At 42.4% G+C, this 24,613-nt stretch overlaps 1 protein-coding gene across 3 annotated transcripts in view; it reads left to right on the top strand.

The window, feature by feature from the left end:
- Efcab11 (EF-hand calcium binding domain 11) overlaps positions 1 to 24,613 on the top strand; it is a 218,423-nt gene that overhangs the window by 179,317 nt on the left and 14,493 nt on the right. For 2 of the 3 annotated variants that reach the window (XR_009593056.1, XR_009593054.1), the window contains exon 7: positions 16,439 to 16,549. The gene's annotated coding sequence lies outside the window, so the exon portion shown is untranslated. Of the gene's footprint in view, positions 1 to 16,438; positions 16,606 to 24,613 lie in introns of all 3 variants that reach the window. The other variant, XR_009593055.1, reaches the window with a different exon arrangement.

The raw sequence follows: 24,613 nt of genomic DNA, 5'->3' as shown, positions 1-24,613 counted from the left end.
GCCATATCTTTTTTTTTTCTACATTTTCTGGGTTAAGCACATGTCACATATTAGATTGTTTTGTTTTGTTTTGGTTTTAGTTTTTTTTTTTTTTTTAAAGAAGAGTCATGTAGGGAGAAAAAGGCAAATGGACAGAGATAAAATGAGGTAACCAAAAGGAAGCCTGAGGAAGGCTGCAGCTTCTACCCGCCCCGAAAGGACAAGTTTTATGCCTGTTCAAAATCCAGGAGCCACCCCAAGATGGAATGTCAAGACTAGATGCCAGCAGTGGGTGTCTAACATGATCTCAGAGCTGATGGGTTTGTAATCACGAAGCTGCTACTCCAATAGGCAGGCTCTTCGGCTGGTGTGCAGCCAGTACTCTTCAAAGACGGTAGACTTTTTAAAAAATCCTTTATCTTTAAGATTATAATAAATTGCATCATTCCCCCAACATTTACTTCCCCTAAGCCCTCTCATATGCCCCTCATGGCTGTCTTTAAAATCTATGGCCCCCTTTTTCATTCATTTTTTATTTACCTACAAGTCCTTCTACCCACACTGTAAGGACTGTTGGGATGGGCACACCTGGAGTGAGCAGAGGAAAGGAATCAAGGAGCCACACAAAATTTCCCAGCAAGAAAAGGGAAAACTCTCTCTACACAACTTCACACAAAAACTCAAAGTATCATAGCAACAAAAAAAACCCTGTGCCAGCTTACTGGTATTTTTAAGTATAATAATAATAAATGTGATACAATTATATTAACATATAATGATATACAATGGATAATTATCTATATGATATTAATGATTAATAATTATCTTTGTAAGTATCACTGACCTATCCTTATCATGCACTAGTCGGTGTGCTTGGGGCTTTGCATGATTGTCTAATTTTTCACAGACCCTGAAAGATAGGCAATATTTGGAGGACAGTTATATAGATATGGAAGCCAGGATCAGAGGTTGTAAGATGTATGCTATATTGGTCCACTTTTCAATGCTATGACAAATACCTAAGAAGAACATCACAGGAGCAAAGATTAATTTTTGGCTCATAGTTTAGAGATCTTTGTTCCTTTCTGGCAGTGGTAAGGTAGAACATTATGGTGGGGAAAAAAAGCTAAATTTCACACTGCATGCTATTTGGGAAGGAGAAAGAGCAAAATAGACTGAGTTAATATTTCTCAGACCAAACCATTCTTCCTAGTAGATAGTTCATCTATGACTGGTCAACCCACTGATAAATTTAGCACCCTTCTGATTCAGTCACTTCTCAAAGGCACTATCTGTTGTTTTTAAGCAAAATCCCAAACATTTGATTTCACCAATAAAGACTCAGGAGCCAGATGCTGGGGTGAAAACTTGCTAGCTCAGAGAGGCAGAGAAGCACCCAGCTGACCTTCCTACTCCACAGATATCCCAGAAAGAAAAAGTCCTCTCCCCTTCTCCTTAATGCTTTAAATACCCTCAACTCACCGTCCCTACTTTCTGTTTACTGCCTGTCAGCTGGTTACTTGCTTTGCCTCTTGACCTGTGGTTCACTTTATTTAGTTCTTAGATTAAAGGTGTGTCCTAAGGCTGAGCCACACCACAATTACTTGTTTATAATAAACAGAAAGCTCTTGGGTTAAAGGCGTGTGCTAGGGCTGAGCCATACCACAACAAGAAACAGGTTTTTCCATTCACAATCTCGGGGTTTACAATGTGATCAAACATCTTGCAACAACTATCAGCTGCAGATCAGGGCTTTAACACTGGAGCCTCCTGGGAACACTTTTTTATATCCCAACCATACAGTTGCTTAAGAAAGGGAATGAAGCCTGGAGTCCACACTGACTTGGGAGCTTCCACACTTCTCAAAGCTAGTGATCTACACTAAAAAGGAAACTATTTTCAAATAGGATTCAAGTTTTCATTTTGAAAAATAATATATATATGTATATATATATATATATATATATCACTTAATATTTGGCATTTTGGAACTAGTCCTTGTGAAGAGGGAAAAAGATTTTTGCTCACCTTTCTCATTGGTGGGATGCTGATAAGCATGTCAAAGTCAGGTTCAGTCTGAGCACATTTATGGGAAGGTATGTAGATGTACCCCAATAGCCCAGGCAGGAAGTGATCCAAAAAGCCTGTGGGTCTGACACCATGAATCATGCCTGTTAGAAGAGGTCCTGGCAATGTCTGAGAGACTGAGAAAATGGTGACTGGAGGGGGAGAAAAAGACTTCTGAAAAAGGACATCAGCAAAGTCTGAGGCCATCATCATTGACCAGATATATTGAAGGGAACTGAGTCAGATGCCCAGTTCTCTGGCATGCGGTCACAGAATTACTAAGGCAGCAGTCCCTCAGAATGACTTGGGAACAGTGATCCCCAATATTCTAGCAAAGCTCAGTGTTGTTTGCTTCTCTGTCAACGAAGAACACATTTTTGCTCTCCCCAATTTGAAGGCAGCTCCCTAAAGAATAAGGTCTGCAGAGACACATAAAAATCCTCAGCCTCTGTTCCCACTGCTAAGCTCTTCTTTGTAACTCAGTAACAAGACAGACCAGCATGAAACTCATCTGACACCTGCCGTAGCCACAGTATTGGTCACTTTCCTGTTGCTGTGATAAAACACCATAATCAAAATCAATTCACAGGAGAAACAATTTATTTTGGCCTCAGTTCCAGAGGGAGAGTCTGTAATGGCTGGAAAGCTTGCCAGGGGCAGTCAGGGAAGGAAGCTGGCTGGTCACATTTTATCTGTGCAGGAGAAGCAAAGGGAGTGAACAGGAAGTGAAGTAAGGCTAAAAACCCTCAAAGCCCACCTGCAGTGATGTACTTCCTCCAGCAAGGCTGCACATCCTAGAGGTTCCATAATCTCCCCCAAGCAGCATCACAAACGGGGGAGCAAGTTTTTGAACACGCGAACCATTTGGAGGCATTTCTTATTTACACCACCATAGCTACCTACACCAGTCTTTTCTTGCTCGATAGCTCAATAACTTGGTGAAAGGTATAATTCAGTAGGGGTTCCATCCTCAGCACTACTGCAAACAAACGAACAAACAAGTGGGTGGAGGGAATGAGGAGAGTAATTCACTTTAAACTGTGGCTATGTGTCAGGTTCTTCGGTGGAGTTTTTAAAATGCATCCTTGTCTGTGTTCTACCATGGACCAGTTGAATCTGTAGGTTTTGATATTAAGGAAAAAATTCCCTACATGCTTTTAGGGCACAGTTGGAATTGCAAGTTACTGGTCTATCTGCCATTCATCACAGCAAAGAAGTAGTCTTTTTCTCCAGGCCAGTGGTCCTCGACCTTCCTAAAGCTGCAGTCCTTTAATGCAGTTCCTCATGGCTGCTACTTCATAACTGTAATTTTGTTACTGTATGGATCATAATGTAAATACCTGATATTTAGGATATCTGATATGCGACCCCTGTGAAAGGGTCATTCGGGCCCCCAAAGGGGTTGCCCAAGTTGAGAACTGCTGGTCTAGATACTCACACCTCCTCCATTGTCACAGGCCATAGGAAGCGGCCAGGCCATTACGGCTCATCTACTACCCATGTCCTGGTATGAGGCACTCTCATCGCACATCCCCATGATCCATCCCCATGGGCCCTGGGTGTGTGTTCTGGGGTTCTTCTGGCCTTGCCTTCTTGTGGTCTACACTGCGCTTGTTCCTGTTGATAATTCCTCCTCTTTGCAAACTCCCTTCCTTTGCCTCTCTGACCCCCACTTCTCTGGCTCTCTTCCCTCCTTTTCATTGAGCCATCTCAGCCTATTTCATGGGATCCTTCCCCTGCCTTCTTTGTATTGTTCTGCTGAGGGCTTCCGGAGCACTGTTCAGTAAGGATGGCTTGCACGAATGCACCTCTATCTCACATCCATCTCCTTAGCTCCAAATATCCAATTGATGATTGGACAGTTCCACCTTGTTTTCTTGCAGACACATCAAACAAAACCTTCCCCCAAGGGATGCCAATCCTCAATTGTCCTAACCCTTTAGCTCATCTCTCTTGTTTTATTGAATGGCACTAGTTACACATCCCTACTCAGTCACATATTAAAATACCAGGAATCCCAGTCACTTCCATTTCCCTCCTCCCCGCAACAACCATCCTGTCATAGTCACACCTTCTTCCCCTCTACGAACAACCTGTGATCAGGTATCCTCACACCTCTCCTCTGCTGATGGCTGTAATGATCTCATGTACGCCTCCTGGCTCAGCCACGTCCTGTTTCTACATGTGCTCTTGCCAAAGGGATCCTTTTGATACACAAATACGACCATGTCAATCTCCTGCTTCAAACCCTTGCACCCTCCCCCACGGACTTCCAAGTCTAAACTTAGAAAGGTCTACCAGGCAGTAACAGGTCGGTCCTCCCTGCCTCTCCAGTTTCAGCACCTGCTATAGCCAACAGATGTCCTGTGGCTCTCTCCACATGGCCCCCACCCACCGGCCTGCATCCTCCCTGCCTTCCTGGCAGTTGACTGTCTGCCATTTAGAATTCAGACATGTGCTCAGAGGTTCCGGCCCCCGAGGCACCCTCCTCCTCTGTATCTGCTCCAGAGCCTAGAAAACAGTAAGTGTTTGTGGAATGAATTGGTGGCGACATGAATTTTGGAGTGTGGTATACCATTACCCATGAAGAAAGGCAGAGGAGAACTGCACCTTCTTTCTTCCTCTCCATCGCATGGGCTTTATGAGAAGGTTTTGGATGTGGAATTGCCCAGGGTGTTCTTGTTTCACCTGCTCTTGGTGTTGTCTTGAAGGAGAGCTGGCCTAAGTGGAGTGTTCTGTGGCTAGGAAATATGTAAAAGCAAATGATCTAAATTATTCAGGCAACAATGATGAGTACAATGCCCGAACAAAGCAACCTGCACGACACAGGTCCCCAGAACGCGCTCCCCCAACACCACCGAGTCTCCTGCCTGTCTACGTCACACACTTCTTTGTTAGTTTGAGGTTTTTACTCGCTTGTTCCCCCCACACACCTGCTTCATTTTACTTTTTAAGGAGGGCTTATTGCCAATGAGTGATAGAAACCCAGGGTGAGACGTTATGTGATGCCAAGGAGGCTGACTCCATAGACTCCCCACCGCCAACACCCACCCCCCAGCCTCTGGGGAGGTTGGCTCTGTGGCTAGCTTCAGCAGATGATTCCAGAGATTTCCATGCAGGGACCACCGCCCTAGAGCACAGGAAGCACATCGCCTTGATAGAGATAAAGAAGAGTAAGTCTTCTCCTCGTGGCCACTTATGGTTTACCAGGGCGGCGGCCTCGGAAAACACCTGGCCCTGCGAACCAGTGACTGTCAAGAATCTCTTCAGATCAGCTTTTCCAGTATCAAAAGCAGGTCTTGACAGCTACCCCCTAGCATCGGCTCGTCTCCAAGTATCCATTTAGACCATCCTGCTCACTTATCTGGGGGTACATTTGTCTCTTCATACATAGTGAAAATGACTGGGGTGAGTGTTTAATACTTCCGTAAACATTGGACCAATTTACCTTCAAAACAGAAAAGAAAGAAAATCCCCACCTTTTCCCATCACAGAAATAAAGATCTAAATGGAGAAAAAAAAAAAAAAAAAAAAAAAAAGCCAGTCTGTTAGAGGAAGCGATAAGGCAACAGCTGCATGAATTTTTAGAGAGAAAAGATTTTCTTTAAGACAGCATTAAAGAAAAGCAAACTATTAATGGAGCTGTGTCTGATTATACCCAATTAAAGCTCTTTGTTAAATGAACAAGATTAAGAGACAAGCTGTAGCCCCAGCAAAGGTATTCATAGAATATCTAGCAGGCAGGATTATTATAAAGAAAGGATGTAATCCTTACAGATCAGGTAGTGGAAAAAATAAAAAACCCTCTTCAACAAAATAGGCAAAGGCTGTGAACCAAACATTTATAGCATGAAAATATGAATAGACAAACATATTCAAATATTTGACTTCCTACATAATTAGGGAATGCAGTGAAAACAAAGGTTTGGGGGTTGTTTGTTTCCAATCATCCTGGCAGAAATGTTTAAGTTTGAAAATATCAAGTGTAGGCGAGGTTGTAAGGAGGCTGCCTGCTTCCTTTCCCTGCTGTTGGGGGTGGGATTTGATGCAGGCACGTTTGAGACCATTTTGGCAGCCTCTCGTAAATTTGGAAATGTGTATGACACAGCAAGGTCTTGTGTGAGTATTACCCAAGGATAGTCTCACCCAGACACACGGGAGCCATGTGCACAGAGGCATATTTGTGCCTAATCCTTATCTAAATGTCCACTACGATGAGAAAAATACTCTGGTATTTGACTTCTGTGGCATTAATAGCTGCCAATGCTAATCTTCTAGGGGTTGCTGTAAAAGACTACACCACCCGAGCGGCTTAAAGAACAGACGGAGTCTAGAATCCTAGGCCAAGGGCTACCTCCGTGGTTTCTTCCGAGGCCTCCTTGGCTTGTTGGTGTCCACCCGTGCCTTCACAGTCTTTCTGTGGGCATGCTCTGTCCTAGTTCTCATTTTCATATGTACACCAGCTAGTTAGGGTCTATCCTGGTGACGTTCAACCAAGTCACCTTTGAAAAACCCTATCTCCATATACTGAGGAAGTAGGGCACTGATTCTCAACCTGTGGGTCACGACCCCTTTGCTAAGCCTCTGTCTCCAAAAATATTTACATTATTTTACATTCTGACAGTAGCAAATTTACAGTTATGAAGTACCAACTCGAATAATTTTATGGTTGGCGGTCACCACAACATGAGGAACTGTATTAAAGGGTCACAGCATTAGGAAGGTTGAGACCCACTGTTGTACTGGGGTTAAGTCTTTAATATGCACACTTACTGGGGGACACAATTTAGCTCCTAACACTGCCCTTCAAGGGGTGAGTGGGCTCCATGAGAAAGTGTGGTCTCCATCTCAGAAAGCAAAGCCGTGTGGAGCACACGTGACGCATAAAGGTATGTACATAGACCCAGCTGCTCTAACTATGGCTTACAACCCAACACGGCATCGTGTAACTGGACGGAGAGAAGGGGTGAGAAAAAGTTGTAATGGCAGAAGGTTTCTGAATGCAGAATGACCAAAATTTAATTAAAAATGAAACATGTAATGAGTCTGAAGTGTGCGCCTGTGTGGGATCATGGAGACTCAATTCCAGACACAGTGTGAACACTTTGCATTCTGAATACTACCCTGCCACATACCGGCCAACACTGTTGGAAAGACCTTCGTGCAGACTTAGACTTCTGCACGTGATAAATTGTAATGTTTACACTACAGACCGAGCTTTCTACTCTTACTGAAACATAATGGTTTGATCATGGAAAATGTTTAATATCTTTCTACCATCGTGCTATAGCATGTCAGTATCAAGTTGATAGATTTTTGCATTGTGTTAGAATGTTTGATTTTAAAATGCACCATTTGTGTTGCTGACTTGAGTTTTACTGAAAGCTGTTGAATGGATTTGTGCTCAGATTTGAACAGATTCCAGTAATGTCTGCAATGGCACTGAACAGAATTCTGCCATTTTGAACTGTGTGTTCATGCAAAATAGCATTTTTGTTGGTGGCAGTTATAAAATCAAAATTTTGCTGTACCCTGAAAAATTCTGAAGGTGTTCGTTGACCTGTGGCATCAGATATTCAGCCAGGACTTAATTCTCTAAGTGAAAATAAACAAGCATATCTGTCTCAGTGTACAAATTTGATTTTACCTTTCAGTAAATGGTAAAATAATATGTACACAAAGGAATTATTATTTTATTATTTTTCTAATATTTTATTCTGTGTGTGTGTGAGAGAGAGAGAGAGAGAGAGAGATCTGTGTGCAGGTGCTTGCAGAAGTCAGGAGGGGGACTTGGATGGAAATAAAGGTTCAGGCAGATGTGAGCTGCCCAAAGTGAATGTTGGGAAACTAACACCAAGTCATGTTAAAAGTCCTGGAGAGAATAAGGCTACAAGGAACATAACCTCAACACAGGCAGTTTACAGCAAGCCTAAAGCTAACATCAACTTAAATGGAGAGAAACTCAAAGCAACTCCACTAAAATCAGGAACAAGACAAAGCTGTCCATTCTCTCCACACCTATGCAAAATAGCCCTTGAAATCTTTGCTGGGGCAATAAGACATCTGAAGGAGATCAAGGGGACAAAATTGGAAAGGAAGAAGTCAAAGTATCTTTTTAATGTAGATGAAATGATAAGTACGCATAAATAACCCTAAAATTTCCATAGGGAAACTCCTAAAGCTAATAAACACTTTCAGCAAACTAACTGGATACAAAATTAACTCGCAAAATTTAGTAGTCCTCCGATATATATATATATATATATATATATATATATATATATATATATATATATGACAAAGGGACTGAGAAAGAAATCAAGGAATTTCACAATAGCCTCAAATGCTCTAAAACACCTTGGGTAACTCTAACCAAGCAAGTAAAGGATTTATATTGTAGCTAGGATTTTTGGTTACTTTATTGGGCTCCTATATTTACCACCTTCCTCCACCCCAGTCCTTTCCAACCCAACCTCAAACACTAGGCAGGCAAGAAAGAAGATTGGAGGGGAAAGGAGTTGTAGACCTCTTTAGACTACGTCCTGATGATTAGGCGCATAGAGCAGCCAGCCAACAACAAAAACCCCGCCTCTTGGGGCCTTCGCCTTTGAAAAGTTTCCAGAATTCCAAACATCACAAACTATCTGCAGTTGGCGAAACCATGCCTCTCCCAGAGCATGAGACAAATCATAGGTAACAGCTGTGGACAATGTGAAGCAACCCTGTATCCTACACCTGTGATTAAAGCAAAAACACAATCATATAACATAACTGATTTTTTTTAAAGAAACCAAAATTCTCACCACACTGTATGTCAAAAACTTTAAAGTATTGAAGAAGATATCAGAAGATAGAAAGTTCTTCCGTGCGTATAGATCAGTAGGATTAATATAGTTAAAAGTGCCATCTTACCAAAAGCCATCCCCAATCCTAATCATCAAAATTCCAACACGATCCTTTACAAATCTTGAAAGAACAATTTTCAGTTTCATATGGGAAAACAAACAAAAAAATCAGATAGCAAAAACAATCCTGAATAAAATGAACTGCTATACGTATCACCATCCGCAATTTCACGTTGTGCCACAGAGCTATAATAATAAAAACAGCATGGTACTGGCACAAAAACAGACATGTTGACCAGTAAAATCATATTGAAGATTCTGACATAAATCCACATGCCTATGAACACCTAATTTTCTGTGAAGATGCCAGAAGTACACAATGGAAAAAAGACAGACTCTTCAACAAATGGTCCTGGGAGAACTGGATGGCTGTATGAAGAAAAATGGCAAATAGATCTATCCTCATCACCCTGCAAAAAACTAATTCTAAATGAATCAAAGACTTCAACACAATACCAGATACACTGAACCTGACAGAGAAAGTGTGGAATAGCCTCGAACTCATTGGCACAGGAAAAGACTTCTGAACAGGACATCATTAACACATGCATTAAGATCAACAATTAATAAATGGGATCTCATGAAACTGAAAAGCATCTATACAGCAAAGGACACTGTCATTTGGAAAAAGCAGCAGCCTACAGAATGGCAAAAGGTTTTGTTTTTACCAAGTATACAGTCAATAGAAGTCTAATATCCAAAATATATAATGAGTTCAAAGATTAGACATCAAGAAAACAGATAAACCAATTAAAATTTGTGGCACAGATCTAAACAGATAATTCTCAATAGAGGAAACTCAAACAGCTGGGAAGCACTTAAAGAAATGTTTTACATCCTTAGTCATCGGGGAAACAAATCAAAACTACTTCTAGATTTCATCGTACACTTGTCGGAATGACTAAGATCAATAAACCAAGTGACAGCTCATATGCTGGCAAGGATGTGGAGCAAGGACAACGCTTATCCACTGCAGACAGGCGTGCACATCTGTACAGCCACGATGGACATAAGTGTGGCGGTTCCTCAGGAAGATGGGAATTGCTCTACCTGCAGATACACTCTACCACTTTTGCGCATATACCCAAAGTGAGTTGAGACACTTACTCAGCCATGTTCATTTCTGCTCTCTTCATAATACCCAGAAACTGGAAATGACCTAGATGTCTCTCAACTGAAAAATAGGTTTTTAAAAAAACTGTACATCTACACAATGGAGAATTACAGAATTACTCAGCCATTAAAAATAATAAAATCATAAAATTCTCATAAAATGCATGGAACTAGGAAAAAAATCATCCTGAATGAGGTAACCCAGACCCAGAATGACAAACAGTACCAGTATGTATTCACTTATAAGTGAATATTAGCAAATATGTCAATGATATGTATTTGTCAACGGTCCTCAAAACTTCAGAGGTTAGGTACAGAGCAATGGATGAAGGGAAAACAGATCTCTGTAGGAAAAGGAAATAGTAGATAGTTAGGGATGGATGGGGAGGGAACTGGAACAGGACGATCAGATCAGAGATGGAGAGGGAAGTGTGGGACAAGAGAGGAAATGCAGGAACAGATAAAATCAGGGCCATGTGAAGGCTAGTATGGAGATCTAATATGTAGAAGCTTTATAAAATATACATTCTTGTGAAAGCGATGTAAATGAAGCCACCAAATATTGGAGGAGACAGAGCTCCAAATGGACCTTTCTTCTCAACAAATGGGGCTCCCTGTCCTGGAGCTGGATAAAGAGGTCTCATGGGAACCCCCAAACAACCCAGGCTTCTGCCAAGACTACAGGTTGCTCTCCACAAACTGACAGCAAGTCCCCGAGGTTGAAGACACCGCCTACATAACTCACTGAACATGGAGAAGCTGAGCTGTGGCCTACAGAGAGCCTTTACCCATATGTTCTATTGTCACACTACCAAAGGAGAAGTGTAAACATCAACCCAGCCACAAACCCTTTGATCTACAGTGGTGTCCTGCCTGCAAGGTACGCTAGAGCAATGGCAGTACTGAGTTTGTGGGAGTAAACAAGCAAAGTCTGATTTGACTGAAGGCCCAGTGTGTGAGATGAATCCCATGTCTGACACTTCTCGGGTGACCGAGAACCTGAGACTAGCCCAAGGACCTGGGGTAAAACGAAACAGTACTGTTCTAAAACAACAGCAAAAATAACACAGAAATGACTCCTAATGGCATTCTGCTATACTCACAGATTGGTGCCTTGCTCAGCCATCATCAGAGAAACTTCTTTCTGCAGCAGATGGGGACAAGCACGGAGACCTACAGCCAGATAATGTGCAGGGAGTGAGAGATTTTGGAATACCCAGTCCTAAATGAGGTACCTACATTAACTCCCTCCCATCAGGCCTCAGGGAACCACACAGAAGTAAGGCAGAAAGAGTAAGATCCAGGAGAGAGGGAGAAACAAAATACTAGATCACATGCCCAATGGTGAATGGCCAACAGAAAAGGATCTCAATGCATCTGCAAGGTTCCTTGTCTCACAATGTTGTGTCAGATCTTTGCCTTTTAACAATTTTATCTTATATTGTATTTGTCTGTATTTTTCTTCTCTATTTTACCTTACAAGTCCTTTGCATATATATTGTGGCTTCCAGTTTAATGTTTTTATTGGATTCCTGAGTGTGTGTGTGTGAACAAGTGAATCTCTTTCTTGTGCCTTCTCTTGGACTTTCCCCCTTCTGTTTGTTTATTTTGTCCTATTCTGATTTGTTAGTTTTTGTTTTATCTTATTATATTTTACTATATATTATTATCATCTCTTAGATGGCTAAGGGAAGGAGCTAGGAGGAATAGAGAAGAGGGAACCATAAGCAGAAAATATTATGGGAGAAAAAAATTTATTTTCAATAAAGAAAAAATATTGTGATGAAATGTGAATGAATGGTTTCTTAGTAGTAGTAGTAATATATCTCTAACTTTGAAAGAAGTTTTAAAAGCTTAAAGGGTGGTGGACTCATTAATAACCAACGATCCTTTAAATTTTTGTTGCAATGAAGTTAAATATAAAAGAACTACATGGTAGGATTTTGTTTCATCTTGACCTCCCTAGAATATCAAGGGAACTTTGGATTGTACAGCTCTAGGGTGCTTGATGCTTTCAGGATCAACTTTATGAACAATTTTTTGAGATGAACTCTTACTATGTAGCCATGTCTGGCCTAGAAGTCCATGTGTAGATCAGGCTGACCCCAGACTCATAGAGAGTTCCAGCTGCCTCTGCCTCCCAGGGTCTGGGCCTGTGAACACTTTTTCATTTGCTGTCGAAAGGCAGCCAGTGGTTGTCTCTGCTGCTTACACCATTTCTTCCGTGCCAGCACTAGTTTATTCGGGAGATATTGTTGTAAGCTTCCTGAAATCGTTTCAGAAGAAGAGGAAGCGTAAATACATAAAGGGGTTTAGCATCCGAAGTAATCAGCATTTCTCCACAAGCAAATGGCAGGCTCCTGTGTTAGAAAGTTGGAAGCAACTTATTCTGACTGCTGGTGTTCCGGTCCTCTGCCAGGGTCCAGACAGCTGTCGCCTGAGTTTTGATTTTCATAGCCTCAGGAGGCAGGTTATAGGGAGTCTAAGTTACTCTTTCAGAGTTACATAGTAAATGACTAAGCTGAACTAACTTTAAACTAGCATATAAAACATTGGAGGGGGAAAAATGCTTGTGAAGCCATTGGACTTTATAATTGTACAGGGAAGGGAAAGAGCGAAATTTGTAGGAATTTATTTCAGTAATCCACTTTCAGTGCAACGATACCATGGATCAAACGCTCACCACTTCAGTTTAGAAATGTGGAGATCAAAGCCTAGAAAAATTAAATGTATGTGTATGTAACGTGTGTGTTTGTGTGTGTGAACAGGTCACCATCTAGAACAAGGGGTATTGTCTCTAGACAATACATACATAGGCTTTCTGTCTTTCCCCCTAAGAATTAGTTTTCTAGGATTTCCATATTGAGTTACTTAAATAGCTAAAATATATTTTCTTACACTTCTCTAGCTGTCAGCTGAATTGATTTCTTCGGAAGCTCTCTCTTTCGTTTGGAGATGGCCGCTTTCTCTTCATATGGTCTCTCCCCAACACAGCTGTGTCTCAATTGTCTCTTCCTGTAAGGACGCCATCCACATTGGTTTAAAGCCCATCCTGTAGACCCCATTCTCACCTCCCCAAGCATCCCATTTCCAAACTCAGCTGCATTCGAAGGCATGGGAAAGTTAGGACTTCCACACAACTGTCATTCATGGGTAAGCTCACTCTGTGCTCAACCCATGACTGAGGACCTTGTCTGTTTTTATGAGTCTTCTATGGACTAGAAAGGTCAAACCCAAAATGAATCCCAAGTCAGTCTCTAGAGCAGCAATTCTCAACCTTCTTAATGCTGTGACTCTTTAATACAGTTCCTCGTCCTGTGGTGACCCCCAACCACAAAATCACTTTTGTTGCTACTTCATGACTGTCATTTTGCAACTGTATGAATCATAAGGTAAATATCTGATATGCAGGACATTTGATATACCACCCCCCATGGGGGTCACGCCCCACAGGTTGAGAACCAATGCTCAAGAGGAAGCTGCACAAGGAAAACTTGCACCATGAAGAATTCCTCACGGGCACTTCTCCATCTCAGGGGACTCAAGTCGCATCTGGTGTTAACCCACTGAGGATGTGTTCGCACATAGCTTAGAACTCAGCTAGTTCTCCTATGGCCTGAATGGAGGCCTGCAGTGCTCGGGTGAGGGCTGTCTGGGCTTCCTCCCAAATTTAACTCCAGCCGTGAGAAGGACAGGCCAGTGTCAGCGTGAAATGGTGATTCTCTTAACATTATTTACTGAAGCCATCTCTCTACAGGGAAAAGGTCATCTCTACACCAAAGGGAATAGCTTCCCAGTTCCTTGGAATAGAAATCTTACTGAAAAGCCCTCTATTTTGCTCAGCATTCAGACAGTTCAGCCGATGTCTGCAGAGGGTTCTAGGCTCCTTGAAAATGATTTATGTCTGGTTTTGAGATCATTCAGCAGGAAAGAAAATCTTGCCTCCACCAACTTTTCAAAAAAAAAAAAAAATCTCTCTCAGAAGGGACACGTGGCCAGGGACACTGTTCTGCGTTTTTATTGACTTTCTCTCTTGGCACATATTGAGTCTCACAGCTTTAATTATCACTTATATACAGATGATATTCAAATTTACACTTCATTTCCAGCCCTTTCAGATGATGTCACCCTTTGCCTTGCCCCAAATTTGGCTCCCGTCTTGTCTTGGATGAGCCACAGTTTTTGTCTGATTGAATATGGATGAGATTGAGGCTTTGCTTTTTAGTTGTAAATAAACTCCAAAAGCATGGGAGTTCATTTACCCCATTGATAGCCTGGCCTGCCAGTGAAGGGCAGAGGGGCCCAGTGATTCTGAATCATTCCCTACCATTCCACTCAGCCAAGGGATTAATCACCACAAAACATCCAAAGACAATTGACAGTTACTATCACTCCCAGTTTTGGACAAAATTCTGTGTATCTCGTGGCTGAAATTCTGCCATGGTCCTTGGAAGACGCCCAGTAATCCCCATGTTTACGGTACGCTAAGGGTATGGCTGTCCTTTGGCCTTGTGCTGTGTCCACAGTCCCAAGACACATCCTTCAGGCAGCTGTGCTAATTTTATATGCACTGAATGAAACGTAGTTTGTCAAACTCTTAGCCAGGTCCTCTGCCTTCACATGAATTAGCTTTTCAAATGGCTCACAATGACATTGAAGACGCCCTTTCTGTTCTCTTCACCATGCGGTTGGAAGACATGGTTGGAGATGCGTCCTGAATAGCTCCTCCAAACACACAGAACATGGGGCCCCACCCAACATCGTGTATCCGAAAACCCTGGGGTGATTTCATCCCAGGCATTAGTCCACAAGAGCCTGGCCCTTAATAAGCAGCAAGCACTCCACAGATACTCGTAGGGATAAAGCCTGAGAGAATGAATTTGTAATCCTTTGACCCACTTGTGGGTTTTGCCGCTGTTGTTATTTATATATTTTTATCTACCTCTTAGATTATTATGTAACTGTGTTTGTGTAATTATTATTTCAACCAGAACATATTGGAAAGCTCCATTAACATAACTGAAGGGTATAAAATGGAGTGTTTGGAGTTGTCAATTAGCCGATTTGTCTTGTGTTGCTTTTCTTCATTATTTCCGTGCAGCTAACGGTTCATTCAGCACATTTTAATTAAAAACAAACATATGTGGGTCTGCTCAGAACTCCACTGTCTAGTGCATAGTCAGACAGGGATGGCAAGTGTTTCTAGCAGTGGCCATCTGATATCTTCCATCCATCTCGGCAATAATCCCCCAGATCTAATTACGGGGGGACGGCAGCTGCACTCAGTTAGGCTTTTCTTGATTTTCACAGAGATGTAGTTTTTCAGCCCATTATGTTGGAGAAAATGGGCTGCTGCAGGGTCCTTTCCAAGTTGAAAAATCAGCATCCCGGGAGCTTTCTCCCAGTTATTTTCCACTGAGCCCCTCCCGTTCGTTTTAACCATGTGCTTCCGGCCTCGGAGGAAGTGTCTAATCCTTAGCGCCAGAGCGTCTGCCCTTACAAGCATGCGTAGCATCTTAGTGTGACTTGACGGTATGAGCACTGAGTAGGTAGGTATTTAGGAATTGCATTAGCTTGGGTCACCTAGTGCCAGGGTCTACCCTTGAGCCCTGTGTACTCAGAAACTAGATTCCATCAGGGTGTGGGAGGTGGGGGCATGTCTTGGCATCTCACCAAGGACACAGAAGAGTCTGAGCTCACGAATGGAGAATGAGCTCCCTTAAACCGTAGAGATTCATTCAGACGGGAGGGCCCGAGGAGGGACCTGGAGGCAGACCACTGGGGCCAAGTCCCGTTTGTCCCGCTTACAGCAGAGTGAGCGGCTGATTTTGCGGTGTGGCAGGTGGACCGGAAGGCAGGCCCGCACGATCCCCAGCTGTTAGGCTAGAAGGAGGGAGAAGCTGAGAGATCGCACAGGTCCAAACTCTGTCATGACATTCAAGGCCTTCTACAATCAGGCTCCACATTTGTCTCCAAATTCCTCACTTGGTAACTACTTAAAACGCCTTTGCTAATCAGTTTGATTGATTCATTAATAATAATAATAATAATAATAATAATAATACACTTACTTCTTGTTGAGTAAGTTGAGACCTTGTACGGTTTTTGTTTGGTTGGTTTTGAGACAGGTTTCTCTCTGTAGCTCTGGCTGCTTTGTAGATCAGGCTGGCCTCGAACTCACAGTGATCCGATCTGCCTGCCTCTGCCTCCCTGGTGCTGGGATTAAAGGCATGTAAAGCCCCCCCCCCGCCCGATTTAAACCTTGTTGATTCAAGGAACTTGAAATAAAATAAAAGAAAGATGAAAAATTTTTCACACATGAGTAAATTCAGAGCAACATAACCTAAACTGCTTGCCTTTTTTTTTTTTTCCAGAAACCAGTTCCTCAGCTCAGTACAAAGGCCTCATGCCTGTAGAAGAAGCCAGGCACAGGACACACCTAGACACCTCATCCAGTTTAGCTGGCTCTGTAGGCTTCAGGTAAGGTAAGCGACCCTGAGAATGACAGCAGACATCCTGTGGCCTTCTTGCCTGGACATATGTGAGTACCTGCGACTCTCAGGCCTACACGAACATATAACACAGACACATGAACACTCAGGTACTAAGGCTTCTTGTGTATACTCTAAAATGTCCCTTTGCCTTCTGGCTGGTCACCCTGCAGTCAAGCCCCTGGGTGGTCTCTGTGGTGTGAGTTCTGTGTGGAAGATGGCAGGAACTCCAGCAGCCTGGGTCCCTGAATGAGTGTGTGTCAGGGGGTGGGAGGGGGGCGGAGAATTGCCTGCTAAGCAGGATTGCCCAGTCACACAGGCATGTGAAAGCATGACGCCTCCCATGGAGTTAGCCTTTGACCTTTGGGGTTTGTTTGCTAGAGACACCAGCATTTTAGACACTTTATATTGTCTGCCTCAGCGGATACGATCAGTTAATATTAAAAAATGGAAACGCTATCAGTGTTGGCCTCAAACTGGACATAACCTACTGCCCTGATGAAAACTCGGACGGTACACATCAAAAGGATGAATCCTTGCACCACTGTGCAAGACTTTAAGCTGATTCTACTATTTAGTAGCTATATAGTCTTAGACAAGTGTTATCAGGAAGGGTAAATTTATTTACATATGCATCTATAAATACCTGCAAATCATATAACTATATTAAATAAACACCATGCATGTTTTAAGTATAAATAATATATGTCTATCTTACCTATCCATCAAGGGAGAGATTGTCTTAAGATGACTCACTTGGAAAAGGCATTTGCTCTCAAGTCAGAGTTTGATCCCGAGACCTAGAGGGTACCGGGAGAGAACTGACTTCCGTCAGGTGTGGAACTGTGTCACACAACTCTTGGGGTTCAGGAAGCCTAAAATCTGGTTGGCCAGGGTGGCGCTGGCAGGCAGAGGGCCAGAAAGGAGTTGCCGCTGAAGCTGAAAGGCAGTTTTCTGCTATGTTGGAAAGAGCCAGTGCTGTGGGTGGGGTCTGAAGGTGGTATGTCTGCTCACAGAATCCCCCTTGTTCAGGGCCAGGGGTCCCCCTGTTCTAGTCAAGCACCCTACTCAATTAAATACACACTTTTCTTTCCTTCTTTCTTTCTTATTTCCTTCCTTCCTTCCTTCCTTCCTTCCTTCCTTCCTTCCTTTCTTCCTTTCTTTCCTGGCCTACTACTAGCAAGATAGCCCATGCTGCCCTTGACCTCAAAGCAATCCTCCTGCCTCAGCCTCCTCAGTGCTGGAATTCCAGGAAACACAAGTCTCCTTTGAAAGGATACCCTAGGGGACTGGAAATACGGTTCAGCAGACAAATGTGAGGCACCGACTTCAAATCCCTCACATCCATACGAAAAGCTGGCTGTGGCTGCGTGTTCCTGCAACCGCAGCCCTGAGAGGGACAGACGCAGAAGGACTACTGGGGCCTGCTGGCTGCTGGTACAGCTCCAGGTTTCTGAGGGACTGTTGGAATCCCTCACTGGCTTCTGCACGTACTTATGGATGTGCCACACACACACACACACACACACACACACACACACACACACCTTTTCAGGAACATCCAAATGTTCAAAACCATCCTCAGAAATATCTGACTGTTGTCCCAAACAAGCTGACATCTGCAAGTATCCATCATCATATGAAGTTATCCGGCCCCTAGCAAAGTATTTCTTACACTTGAACTGGAGATAATGTGAGAGCATACAGAACAGATGAGTCCGTGTGAAAGCCTAGGGATGAGTCAGCATATAGCTGTCAATGTTGTCATTATTATTATCACAGGCTTTGGCTTATGCTTTCCCCTTATGAACGGGCTAAAGACAAGTTCAAGCAGGACCACAAAGAAGAACGGGTGTTTGGTTGCAGATGCCGCTAATCTGATGAAAGGCCTCATATACTATAATTCCAAATGCCGCAAACGGAGACCCGTGTGCTGGTGCCTGCAGACCACGCTGGCCAGCCCTCCATCAAGTCTGTGGCTGTTTCCCCCTCGTTGTTCCATGAATACATTTTAATATATTCCATTTTCCCCATGAACCGTTTATTTACTGCTCACATTAATGCAATATGGCAAAACCATTTATATGAGTGGAATCTTTTGCAACCAACTAAGGCATTTCTTCTGCTTTGCTTTCTCTTCGTTTCTCGTGCTAGAAATCACTTTGCTGCGCATGTTTTCTTGCATTGACTGGCGCATTTCAGGAACATAACATCAGCATAAAGCAGGCGGCTGATGGAGTCGAGTGATTAAGAATCTGGCCCTCTCCCTGACAGCCCGAGGAGCAGATACCATCACCATCTCCACTTCAGAGGAAACACAACACTCACCAGTGTCTCTCACCAGAAGGCAAAAGTGCCTAAGACAGAGATGTTGGGGGAAACCAGCCCGAATGTACAAGAGCACACCGGATGCCACTTGTCCTTGGTTTCAGAGGCCTCTTTGGTGGTAGTAAAACAACTGGATTTTGATTCATTGGATTATGCAAAGAAAAATGAGCCCAAACAGAGACTTGCAAGACATGGGCTATGTGAGAAAAAGAAAGAGAGAGAGAGAGAGAGAGGGAGAGAGAGAGAGAGAGAGAGAGATCAGTGGAAAGAACGCAAGGGCAGAGTGAGGAAACTCAGGGGACGTGCAAGGCCTTTGATGCTGACTCAGGCGGGATTCCTCAGTGACTTGATCTGCAGAGAGGGGACATAGAGAGGGCTGGTAAACTGCTGTTCCAGTTCCACTTCTGTTGCTAGGATTAAAAGCAAATTAGGGAAGAAAGGGTTTATTTCAATTTACAGTTCCATGAGTTCAAGACCAACCTTTGCTACACATAGTGAGTTCCAGGCCAGCCTGGGCTACAGTGTGAGAGCTTGTCTCAGAACAAAACAAAACAAAACTATGTTCATTAATTAAATAACAAGTCATTTTATTGTTAATTACTTTTATTAGTCATTTATTATTATCTTAATGGTTTGGTAGCTTGGAGGTCTGACAGGCTCATCACCAGGCTAAGATCAGGATGTTAACAAGATAGACTCCTTTTTGTAAGCTGTAGGAAAGAATCCATTTCTCTGCCTTTTTTCGCCTCTCCCACCTTCTCCATTAGCCTGGAGCCATCTCACTCTATGATCACCCTGTTTCTCTCTCGGCCTCCATCATCTGTTTCAGAGATGGTCCACCTAGATAAGTCAGGATCAGCTCCTGTTTTAAGGGAAGCTGACCAGAGACATTCACTCAAACCTCTGTTTAATTCCCCTTTGTCAAGTAACCTGCCATATTTCTGCTTTTTAGGATTAGGATGTGGATCCCTTTGTGGGAGGGCATCCTTTGCTTACTATAACCAAAGAAGCATGCCTTAGAGACTCCAGAACAGACAAGCTAATCCCACGTCAGTGGCTTCCCTAAGCCCAACCTAACAAAGCTTCAAAACGAGCTCAGTTCACAAGTGAAGTGGATTAATGCTTGAAAAATAAACACAGTGCTGCACACACACACACACACACACACACACACACACAAAGAGGGGGAGGGAAAGAAACTAGGTATAGAACTATGTAATGTTTTGAATCTTGACCAAATAAATGATAAAATATTAAGCAAAAATATCAAGAGAAAAAAATGACCAAAATAAGCCTAAAATGACAGCAATAGCAGAATTAATAAATAAAGACTGCAAAGTAGTTCTTACAGGATTACCCAGATGGCTCAGTGGGTAAGGGCGCTATTTACCAAGGCCGATGACCCAAACTCAATTCCAGGACCCTCATAGTGAAGAAGAAAATAGACTGCCACAAGTTCTCTGACCTCAGTGTGTTACACCACAGTACACACACACAATAAATATAGTGTAAACTTTTAAAATAACTCTTACTGATAGCTCATTTTTTTAAAATAAAACCACTAACAATGGTGAAGATATGCAAAGCTATGAAAAGAAACAAATGGAATTTCCATGGAACTAAATGCAAAATTCCCTGAATAACTAGACTAAGAGATTGCACACAGCTAAAGAAGAGGTCTGTGGATTTGGAAGAAACCATGAAAGAAACTGATGAGTTAGAAGACTAAAATCCACAGAGAAAAGTGTAAGGACAAAAGGAAATAACTCCCAGCGACCTGTGCAGCAATGTCGTGTGGTTGGATTTCTATAAACTAGACCTCTCAGAAAATGGAAGACAGAAAACCATTTTGAAGAGACCATAAACAAAATGTCAGCAAGTTTAATAAAAACTGTAAACATATCTAAATAAGAGAATCATTGAACACCATCAAAGCCTACATGAGCAAAACGCACCAGAGTGCAACAGAATTAGAGTACACGCATGCAGTGATTTAGAAGAAGAAGAAGAAGAAGAAGAAGAAGAAGAAGAAGAAGAAGAAGAAGAAGAAGAAGAAGAAGAAGAAGAAACTCTTTAAACCAACAAAGAAAGATGCCAATAATATCAAAACAGATTCTCCTCAGAAACGAGCAGGCAAGAAGACGATGGAAATGTGTATATCCTGAAACTGTTTTTAAGTCTGTGTTGACAGGGCTGTGGAGATGGCTCAGTAGATAACAGCATTTGCTTGCTCTCATTCAGTTCCCAGCACCCATATCAGACAGCTCGCAAATGACTGTAACTGCAGCTACAAGGAGTCCAACACTCCCCTCTTTCTGGCCTCTGTGAGCACCTGTACACACATGGCATGCACACATGCACATTCAAACGAGGTGTGTTGAATCTGATTCCTAGTGCTATGGTTTGGATATGTTTGAGAGTCTCCCCCAGCCCTTGTTGCATGCTTGGTCTTCAGGGTGGCAAGGTTGAGAGGAGGTGTGGCTCTGTAACAGGTGGCCCATAGTGGGGACAGCCGTAAGCTACTGGGCACATTGACCCAGAGGAGGTGAAGCCGCTTCTCCTGTGACCCAAAAGTAGGTTCTCAGGAGAGCACTTGTTATATAAAAGTAAGTGACTGTGACCTCTGAGTTCCAGTCCAGTTTCCTCCCTGGCATGCTGTCTCTGTCTCTCCACTTCACTCCTTTCATTAGATCCTCATGAAAAGTGAGATACATGGAGCAATTTAGTGTTGGACATCAGGCTCAGGAGCCTCGTGCTAAACAAAGCTCTTTTCTTTATCAAGTTCACCCACCTTGGTTGTTTTTTTTCCTCTCCATTTTAATAATGAAAAACAGACTAATACATACACAACAAAAATAATCTTCAAAGGTGAAAACAAGGCCACTTTCATGCAGGAAACCTCTACAGCAAGAAGCTTTGGGGGCTGAAGAAAAGTGATGCCAAGGTGAAACTTGGATCTACAGAAAAGAAAGAATAACACTAGAAATAATGAAGATAAGTCAGACATAAAATATGTTAAAATATTTGCTAATGTAAAAGTTTATTTAATAAGGTAGAGACAGAAGGATCAGAAATTCAAAGTCATCTTTGGCTGCAGAGCAGATCCATGGACATCCTGGACTACATGATACCCTCTGTCTCAAAAAACAATCTTATTAATAAATGATTATTTAAAGAAAAAATAGCGTATCATGGGATTTGTTATATATGAAGAAATAAGCTATATGACAATTGTATAACAGACCTATGGGGAAAAAGACACTATTGTAAAATTAAATTATGGCTGGAGATACAGCTCAGTTGCTGGAGCGCTTGCCTGACACACACAAGGCCCCAGGCTCAACCCCAGCACCACTAAGCTCAGGTGTGGTGGCACACATCTGTAATCCCAGAACTTGGGCATTCTCGGCTACATAGTGAGTTTGAGCCTCAGCTACATGAAACCCTGTTTCAAAAAAGAAGGAACTGTGAGATGTCTTATAACCTCCATATGTGTGCCAGGAAAACACACACACACACACACACACACATGAAGAAGGAGAAGGAGGAGAAGAAGAAAAGAAAGAAAAAAAAAAGAACATGAAAAGTAGAGAAAAGTAATAACAGGTGACCAAGTAGAAAACAAAGATGGCACACTCTGATCTAACCACATCACCACATCAGTTGCCATATTATATAAAAACACTTTAATTAAAAGCCGGAAAGTGTCTGGATGAGAAAGCAAGATTCAATTAGATCTTGTTGACAAGAAATTCAATATCACATGTAGGTTAGAATAAGGAAATGGAAAAAGATTATCTAAATATTAATAATGATAAGAAAGTTGAAGAGGGCTATATTATAACAAAGGGTACTTTATAATAAAATATGAAAGGTACTTTATAAGAGCAGCATGGTTAAAGAGGGTCAATTCCCAGTGATGAAAAGATTGTGGGGAAAAAAAGGGAAGTAGATAGGCTAACTGCAAATCCTTACGTCTTCCTAACTCTTCTCCAGCTCTGTAGCAGACCACCTACCATGGCCACTCATCCCTCTCTGCCCACTCCTCTAGTGTATCACAGATCTTCTCCCCCCACCCCAAACTTTCTCCCCTTATCTGTCATTTTATCCCAGCCCCAGCTCCAGCAGGCATCCCCCAACTAACTCACAGGCCTCTCCAGCCAGGGGAGCAGGTAGGTTAACTCAGATCTTTCCCTCTCCCTCCTTCCCATATTTAACCCCACAGTCTCACTCTCCAGCTCTGTAGCAGACTACCTACCATGGCCTCTCCTCACTCTCTGTCCCCTCTCCTAGGAAATTAAGCGGCTCCTAATGGAATACACTGTTTTCCTCCCACCAGTCGACTCCCTCAGCATCCCCCACCCCACCCCAAGGCCTGAATGTCAGCTCACCGATACCTAGAAATACATCTTACCTGCAGTCTCAGTGGCCGTACCAAGCTGAATCCCAGACAAATTCCCTGCCGAGCAACCCACAACTACTACACCCTCCTAAGAACCAGGGAGAGCAACAAAAACCGAGGAACAAGGCACCCACCCAACAAAGAGAAGACTGGACGCCAGCACTTAGCATTACAATACTTACAAACCCAGATGCCTCAACACCAGCATAAAAACAAAATCAGTATCAGCCAGGACAGGATGTTTCCACTAAAGTCCAGAAAGTAGGCACTGAGAATTTCAGCATAGCTGAAACACAAGACAAAGACCCTAAAATAGCCATGATGGATATGATAGAAGTCCTTAAAAAGGAAATAAATAAATCCCTTAAAGAAATGTATGAAAACATTAACAAACAGTGGAAGGAAATGAATCAGACAGTTCAACACCTGAAAGTGGAAATAGAATCAATAAAGAAAACCTAAAGTGAGAGAAATTTAGAAATGAAAAATTTGAGAACTTCAACAGGAACCCCAGAGGCAAGCATCACCACAGAAATACAAGAGAGAAGAGAGAATCTCAGGCACTGAAGACACGATAGAAGACATAGATACTTCCATCAGAGGAAATGTTAAATCTAAAAATAACCCTGGCACAAAACATCCAGGAAATCTGGGACACTATAGAAGAGACCAGCTCTAAGGATAATAGAATAGAGGAAGTAGAAGAAACCAGATCAAAGGCACAAAATATATTTTCACCAAAATCATAAAAGGAAAATTTCTTAACCTAAAGAAGGAGATGCCTATCAAAGTACAAAAATGATACAGAACACCAAATAGAATGGACCAGAAAAGAAATTTCCCTAAGCACGTAATAATCAAACTAAACATACAGAACATATAAGAAATATGAAAAGCTGCAAAGGGAAAGGACCAAGCCACATAAAGGCAGACCTATTAGAATAACACCTGTCTTCTCTCCAAAGATTCTAAAAGCCAGAAGGGCCTGGACCATCTGGATGTTCTACAGATTTTAAGAGGCCACAGATGCCATCCCAGGCAAAATTTAAATTACAACACATGAGAAAATTAGGCATTCTATAATAAAAACAAAATTTAACCAATATCTATCTGTAAATCCACTCTACAAGAAAGCAAGAGAAGGAAAACTCCAACCTAAATAGGTTAACCACATTAAAAAAAAAATATATATATATATATATGGAATAAATAATCCCAGACCAGCAAATCAAAAAAGAGGAAATACATACATACCACCACCACAACAACAATCAACAAACACAGCTCATTGATACCTCTCAACATCAACAGTCTCAATTTCCCAACAA

This window comes from Meriones unguiculatus, chromosome 7 (genome assembly GCF_030254825.1).
Source record: "Meriones unguiculatus strain TT.TT164.6M chromosome 7, Bangor_MerUng_6.1, whole genome shotgun sequence".
Taxonomy (NCBI): domain Eukaryota; kingdom Metazoa; phylum Chordata; class Mammalia; order Rodentia; family Muridae; genus Meriones; species Meriones unguiculatus.
This window is presented reverse-complemented; position numbering and strand designations above follow the sequence as displayed.